The sequence below is a fragment of the Mycetomoellerius zeteki genome, unplaced genomic scaffold (genome assembly GCF_001594055.1).
Source record: "Mycetomoellerius zeteki isolate Tzet28-1 unplaced genomic scaffold, Tzet1.0 scaffold145, whole genome shotgun sequence".
Classification (NCBI taxonomy): Eukaryota; Metazoa; Arthropoda; class Insecta; order Hymenoptera; family Formicidae; genus Mycetomoellerius; species Mycetomoellerius zeteki.
The window spans coordinates 3,332,745-3,341,295 of record NW_017256393.1 but is presented as its reverse complement, the minus strand read 5'-3'; the positions used below and the strand labels follow the sequence as shown (position 1 = coordinate 3,341,295).

The 8,551-nt window shown below is 35.5% G+C and overlaps 1 protein-coding gene across 2 annotated transcripts in view; it reads left to right on the top strand.

Moving 5' to 3' along the window:
* The window catches only part of Pino (Pinocchio), a 51,982-nt gene that overhangs the window by 37,786 nt on the left and 5,645 nt on the right, over window positions 1-8,551 (top strand). The window lies entirely within an intron of this gene.

The window sequence follows — 8,551 nt, the reverse complement described above, 5'->3', positions numbered from 1 at the left end:
GGAAGAGCGCATGTATTGCATCCCGCGCTTTGCCGGCATCGTGGAAAATCCGCTCTCGAAAACATCCGATCGCTTGTAGATAATTAAGTCTTTCACAATTAAGAGAAAGTCTCGAATTAAACTTGCGGAATACAATGGTAAAAGTATCAATCTCTCGAGTAATCGATCGGATATTAACCCTTAATATACACGATGATTTTCCGATCCTTTTCTATACATGATAGGATTTGTGTGTCCCGGATTGATTTTTATCACTTTAACAAAAATGTTTATCACTTTTACAAAAATTATTAAGCGATTCTTACGTACCTTAACATCTTTAGAAAGTATTCGCAAGATTGTGTATTTAAAAAATTATATATGATATGATTAATTATGATGCGCCTAGTTTGTGGAAAAAAAAAGAAAGAATCAAGCAAGGTTAACACGATGCTTTTTTTATTAATAACTAGTGCCAGTCTTCTAGCAAATTAAAAAAACCAGCGATTAAAAAATGTAATTAATTTTATAAATTATTATATATTTTTTAGAGCTGCTAGTTTCCTAATTCGTTAGAAGAGCATGCTAGTGCTGTAGTAAAAAAACACCGTGCGTTTTTATGAAGAACCTTACTTTAATGTCGAGAAATTGTAAAAAGTCGTCGATCTTTGGACTAAATTCTAATTTTTTACTTCTGATCAAGTTGAAATTAGTTGAAAGAAAATATGCGGCATCTTGCGTGACCAAATACATAGGACTTGAGAAAGGAAATTTTTATTTCCTTACGTGTACAAAAATTCAAATAAAAACAGTATTTACGGGGAAAATTGCATTCGATGAAGCAGCGCAACGGACTCGTACTGACCTTGTTCCATTCGAGAATTAATCAAAACAGATATCTCGCTGCACTCTCACAAAATCATTAAATTTAACTTTAAGTAGGTATAACACTTTCAAAACAAACAGCGTAGTTATCGGCCGCAACGAGGTCAGTCCTTCTGCTCGTCACTTCTCTCGTCGCGTGCGTTGTAAAGAAACGACGTCGGGGAACCCGTTATGCCGTCGGCATGGCCGCGAATTCCTAAGGCCGGAATTTTAATTTCGCAATCCTGTTAACGCTTCGCGACATTCCAACGCCCAAGTGACTCGCCCTCGTTACAACTGCAACTGCACGGTCGGACACACCGGACGACACTTTCTGTCGGAATGCAGCATGGCATCAAGACGACGCCCGATGCTGTGTGAGATTCTTCGAACAGTATTACGTAAAAGAAAAAAAAACTAATTGTCTTATCCGGCTACTCGGTAAAGTTCCGAGTAGATGATTAAAATTGAAATGATTAAAATTAATATTTTCTTAATAATATCCATCGCGTGTATACTCAGTGAACCACGCAGAGTTTGCTTTTCTCAATTTCATGGATCAGTCGATTTTTTCTATTTTTGTTGTTAATCTCGCTGCTTAAGTCTCTTCATTCGACTTTGTAAGAGCCGTCCTCGAGCTGTTCTTTTCTGGCCGATCGCATGCAAGACCGCAAGCCACTTTCGCACGGAGGTCTCCTTCCAGCCGACCTGATTCCATCCCAGCCCGACCTACGCGCGTCCGTGTGTGCGTGGGTGTTATCCAGAATAGCCCGGGGGTCGATCGATATCCTGTGCAGCTCCCGCATGCTCCTCGTGGGTTGTTGTCCTGATTTTCACCTTACGAGAGAGTGACTGAAGCGGTAGACGGCTGCTCTCTCACGACGGAAATCGCAGAATGTCGACGACTTCTAATTTGTAAACATCCGGAAGAAATTGGACGAGAAAACGCGACTTTGTGCATCTTTTTTAACCTTCCGGAAGCAGCTGGCGGAGGGTTACGTCCCTGATGAAAATAAAAATCGGAGCATGAGTCCAATGTAATAGGAAAGTAACGGAAGCGTAAACGAAACTTCTAGGCGAAAATTAAAACAATGAAACGTAAAAAAAGCGTTTACTCTCTTTCCTCGCTGACACCAAGTCGGACGGACTTCTCGACCTACGAATTCGTATGTGCCATTTGCATTGCCTTCACGCCCTCTTCTATTCTTGTCAGGTCTAAACGGAACAAAAATACGCTCATGTGGACCGGCTAACCGTTTCTCGAGTCGGTTGCCAACGGTTCGCGGACTGGTTTCGTAAACCGGTGCTCGTTTCTCGAGGGCTAATCTTAGGATTTAATTGTTCGCGAAAGAGAATAGACGCGACTGTCTGCTCACCTTTAAGGGAATCGTATTACATAAAATAGAAGGCGGAAATGCAATGGAGAACGATTAGATGATTTTGATATAAGTATTAAAATATTCGCATACATTGAATTCCCTTTCAGATAATTTTTGTTCTCTGAATAAATAATAAATAATTATTGTTCTCTGAAATCATTGAACAGTCATAATTTGTTACGTAATGTTTGCTCTCATAATAGTCAGTTAGAGTTAATTATTCTTTATTTTTTATTTATTTTTTACTCTCTAATTTGAATGATAGTGTATTTTTCCTGACATTGTATGACTGCGTATTAATTAGAAGTGAGCAAATTAAAGGATAAATTATCTCAAGGAATATCCATAGCGTTCTGATTAGAGTGCGATCATCAATGTTATGCCATCTTAATGACCAATCAGCTGCAGTCCTTGAAAGTGACTTGCGAAATGGAAACGTCCGTAGATTAGCAGAGATTAGTTACCTGCTAATTCATTCATATGTACACATCGGAAAGTCTCCGTGTTTCGCGGAAATACTTTGCGTTAATGGAATTAACGCAGTTTATAATTTTCCGGATTCATTAACGAATACAGTGTGAAGTATTGGCCAATAACTGCCTGTCATCTATGTATGGAAAGTTCCCATATTTACGTTAAAAAAATTTACTTTACAAATTTACAAAAAATATTTGCACTTTACAAATCATTTTATAATTTTCTCATTCAATATTAAGACATGTCGATGATATGACATCGTTCTATACATTTGTAAAATCCAAACACGCTTACCATTTCCAGAAACTTTTTTTTTATTTACACCAAAATTGACATTTAACTTTCTGAAAATAATTATTTCTCTGATATTGAGCCGCTTAAGGATGTATCACAGTCCCTTAAAAAAAAATTAAATTTGGAAATATGTTTAATATTTACACTTCAAATAAACTACACACATATGAAAGTTGTATGAATAAGATGATATTTTTGTTTAATAACACATTTTTGTAGTTTATTTATTTCATTTGTTATTATTTTCATTGTTAAAAATGAAAATTTTTAAAAACAATAAAAAGATTTACATTTTTCTTTTATAAATACTTTAAATGTTCAAAATAATTTATACAAAGTTTCATTGCAATTCACTGATTAGTTACAAAGATATAGAACAAATTAATATTTTGTTTATTTACTGAACAACTAGTTTCATGCATCGCAATGTAACTCTACGTAAATAATCTTGAGTACATAATGTACTTATATTAAAAATTTGAGATTTTTATCATTTATTTTATAATACATTTCCATATATTTTTATTAGAGCACAGATATATTTAAAAAATACTACTGTTTATTAAAATAACTTATGATCCAGATAGTAAACCGTCACCAAATTCGTCGTATTATTTTTAAACGTGATTTAGAATAATCTGTAACTTTTTCATAATTTTGTTATCGTTTTGAAAATATGTATAAAACATTCTTAAATCCGAATTGATCATAGCTTAAAAGTTGCGCTATGGCTGCGAAGCATACGTATGTATATTGTCTCTTAAGAGTGACATCGACCGGTTTCACAAACGTTATCGCGAACCGACACACGCCGGAGGGGCTTCTCCGAGAGACGTTATAAATAATTTCAGCCGAGAGTGTCGTCGTATAATATTGTAGAATCGACGTTATCTGTATCGTAGTTGACGGTTATGGCGTCATTCATTTCGCACGCATAGACATCCTCTTCCGTCTCAGGAAATCTGCTCCACGGATCACGATTCGAGGCGTCATCATCATCGTCGTAGATAGTAGAAAACAGAGATAGACAGAATGATTTATAACCGTGACATTAATCTAGACTTAAGTCTGCTACCGCAGAAAAAAAATGAGTGAAAAAAAGTTATGTAGTATTTCTTAAGATCTTCAGAATATCTCCGATATTAAAAATAATTTGACATATTTCTCTTTCGAAAGGTCTTGCGTATTCAATAATTTATATCCCTCAACAAATTTTAATGCAAAATTATTGTTCATGATTTATTCGTTTTGCTTTTCTGTCGCTGGACTTTAGTCAGCGATAAGTCGATCTTCTTATATGAGATTATCCACTCTCCGAGAATAGTGCGCAGATGTAAAGAATTAGACATCGTGGTATGCGTATATATATGTATGCATGCATTCCAGCGGTATTAATATAATCCGGTTATTTATAGTCCACAGCTTTATATTTGCGACTTATAGTTCTATTTTCGCAATAGTATTACCTACTAATCTCGCGGTTTGAACGCGGCCGCGAAGGTCCCATTTTACCCTCCCTTTCATCTGGTGTCTTTCATTCGTATTTTTTTTTCTTCACGCGTTTATTTCTCCGTAGGAAAATTTGATGTAGAAAACAGGCGATCTTCCCGTGTTATTTTTCCTTGTCGCGCAATATCAATAATTCGCAAAATCAGAAGCTCGTCGAAATCTTGGCGCCGCGTCTCGTGAGAAATTGCGTTACCTCCGCGATTTAATTCACTGAGTCACCGTCATCAGATCCCGACGTCACTCAAATGACGCGCAACTATGTTTCTAACAACTTGGTTTCCGAAATTACCGCATCTACCAGAATGAGACGACCAACGGTTCCCAGCCTTCCCAAATTGTCCGTGCCCAATAATTCGTGCCAACTGTATAGTCCCTATAAATAAATCTTATGTGAATTCCGGATGGAAAGGCATTTTCTTTCATTTATAATAAAAAATTACTATAAATGAACTTTTTTCGTGAACATAAATATTTTCCTAGCGATTAATGCAGTCTTTTTTACCTTTACAAGGAACTTAGAGATATAAGGTGACTGCAAAATCACTCTGTTTACATAGACACATCCCAGTTACACGTAATTTGTTCAACGAAAAAAACGATAACTGCTCGAGATTAGTAATTTTGTGAAAACAGTCAATAATAAGAACCATAAATGCAATGTGAATCATGAGAATATCTAATTCCAAAAAGGAAATACGCCTGTATACGAAAAAAATAAATAAAACAAAAGACAACATTTGTGCTAAAAATAAATGTTTATTAGTAATTCATGTATTCATGTACAGTTATATACGAAAAACAAATTGTCCGAACAGTACGTTTGTTCCGTAAAACGTTATGCGGGTGTTAAAAACCGTGATTTTACGCATTCATTATGGCATTTATTAATTCAAATATAAATATTAACTATTGTTCATAATTAATTGTGAAACTAATATTGTTATATTAATTTGAAGAATTATAGTTTGAAGAAATCATCGACATAATATGTTGCGCACTACCCGGACAATTAGTTTCTTAACTGTCGTATTATACACGATTTTATTTACTTGTTGATAAGTGTTCAAGGCCCGCTTAGATTTTCATAAAATAGTCCGCAATTCCGGGAAAGTTCCCGGAAAGCAAATCACATGGATATAATGCTTTCATCGTATCGCGTTGCGCGAATGTATACGCGTGTGCGATAAATTTATCAGTGCAGCTCTCATAGTTTGGCATTATCCTTACCTCGCGTTATCGGTATGGAGGTTTCAGCTGGTCACTTAATCCACTTCCGTTCGATTGCCATTATTGAAACGATCGTAGACGGTCTTGGTTTGCGTTCTTGCCAATTCGACGTTCGACTGTAGTTGCGTTATCGATTATCGACGCGTCTCGAGGAATGTCGAGAATTCGCAGGATTACTGAGTTTTTATCAACGATTATGGTATCGCGATTAACGAGAATCCAGAACACGCGCAACGCAGTGCCATATAACGGTGTCCCCTAGGGGGTTAATAAATGCAAATGTAAATCGATCGGTTTGTTCGCGACGTAGTAGTACTAGGTGGCGACGACGCGAGATATCGATCCGACGCCGTGTATACTTTTAATATGACCCGCGACGAAACGCGAATCGATAGCGTGATATTTGCAAATAATACCGGACCTCCGAGAGACCGATTGCATTTGATTTTTTCTGATGGAATCAATTACTCCTACTGCACAGAGAGAAAAATGTTTGGTATTTGTAACTATAATTATATATTACTATAATTATGATTATTACTGCTATAATAATAATAACAGTAACTATATATATAGTTCCAGCAACAAATGTTATAATTGGCAACCTATAATTATAGGTTGCCAATTATAACATTTGTTGCTGGAACTATATATATAGTTACTGTTATTATTATTATAGCAGTAATAATCATAATTATAGTAATATATAATTATAGTTACAAATATCAAACATTTTTCTCTCTGTGTGATACATATACATGTACTTACCTATTTAAAGTTAAATTTAACGATTTTGTGGGAGCGGCGAAATATCTGTTCCGATTATTTCTCGAATGTGAAACATGATCAGTACGAGCCCGTTGTATATGCTTTATTGAATGCAATTTTCTCTGTAATACTGCGCAGTAGAATGATTTCGTTGAAGTGTCTAAAAATTTAGATAGATATAAATTTTAAAATAATTTTGTCGGATTATCAGAATAATTGTGTAGAAAATTCAAGCACATAATGAGCAATGCTGCAAAAAGTTTTGACATCCATCCCCATAAATGGTTTTGAGAGTCCAACAAAATTATTTTTAGCTTTGTATAATATATTGTAGTTAAATTTTTAAAAACCTCAGCAAAACTGCAGTTCATTCCCTGTGCCAATTAAAAATAGTTTAGTTCGACACGGTTTCTCACATAGATTTAATTATATGTATAGGTATATTTTTATTACTTTTTCTTAATATAATCTTATTTTTTTGTACATGAATCAATGAAAATAAAAAAGATTGTAAAATAGCAATAATAGTAAAAAATTTGTTTCCGTAGAAAGTATTTTGCATCATCTTCTTGGTATATACGCTGAAGCATTTCTGTTGATGCTTTCATTTTGTAATTTACGACGAACACCGATAGTGAGTTACGACGTTATTTATTTATACGGTGCATCATTATCGAACAAGTTCCTTATCGACGCCGTTTATTATCCTCTTGTTAAGGAGTTGCTTAGTAGCCTCACGTGTCAGTCAGAAAATCCTTGACTTTCTCTATCCATCTGTTCAAATAATCATAGAATTGCTAATTTCGTAATAATCCATGATTTTGTAACGACTCCCTCGTGGATTTATTCAACTTGATATGTAATTTTTGTTGTTATCGACTTTTCAATTGTTTTTATTTATTATACTACGAATTTAGAGAAAAAAAACCGAGAAATACGAAACCGAGAAGACGAACGAAACGACGTAAGATACGCTCAGAATTGTTAACTGCGTTTACTTTTAGCATTTTCGAGTGCAGTGGGTTTGAACCCGACTCAGTTCGGTTAACCCATATTTAACCCGAAAGTATCGTTATCTCGTCTAATCAGAAATCAAAGTAAAGCATGTGACGTCGGTCGATCCGACTCGAATTAGATTAAAACCCACTGCACTCGAAAACGCTACTAGTATAGCGTGAAATATAATTTTCTTTCTGAGTTTAACATTTGTTAAACAACAAGGATGACATGATACCCAGAGAACACCCAGGTAGAAATCCGAACATGCCTCTGGATGTGAGCCGATTGCGATTGTCACTAAACTAGTAGACAAATTCGAGTCACCTATTCGCCTTTCGCTTTGCAACGACAAAAATCGAAATGCTTCGTCAATATTGCAGACGCAGACCACGTATGTCGGTCTGTTAATGTACTTTCTCGTAGAAAGCAAAAGCGTTTCGTGCCAAGGTGAGATCGCGATGAAATCCGCTCTCGTGATGCCCTTCGCTCGTTGTCATTGTGTACGATTGTATAGGATCCTATAGACTCTCTTGTATATGGCACTCTAATAAATCACTAATCTTATGGTAAGAACGCTAAATCTGTAATATATGCGGTATTACACAGTTAATCTCTATAAACAATCACGGAATTGTCCGACATTCGAAATTGAAAATTGATTACACTGGAATAAATTTCAGAGGCAGCAGACATGGAAAAATTTCATTTCTTCACGTGGTCGTTTAGGAGAATGGACGGAAATGACTCCGCGATATTGCAATAAACTTTTATGTACTCTGAAGCCGTACTTTAATTGGGTACCTTGAAGTACGGTGAAAGGTGTGTACGCCGAATAATATTTTATTTTAATCTTGGCTTTTGATTTATGCCGATTCGATTGAAATTTCTACGACGCGATTTAATGCAGCGTAATATTTTACATACTTACCTGTAATCGTGCCTGATTGTATCATATCCGCCACGTGCGTCAATATTTTAAGATCCCTTATCGACTTTATCGGATTCCGGGGATTTCCTGCAGGTCATTTGTTTGTCGATATTTTTATTTATATACA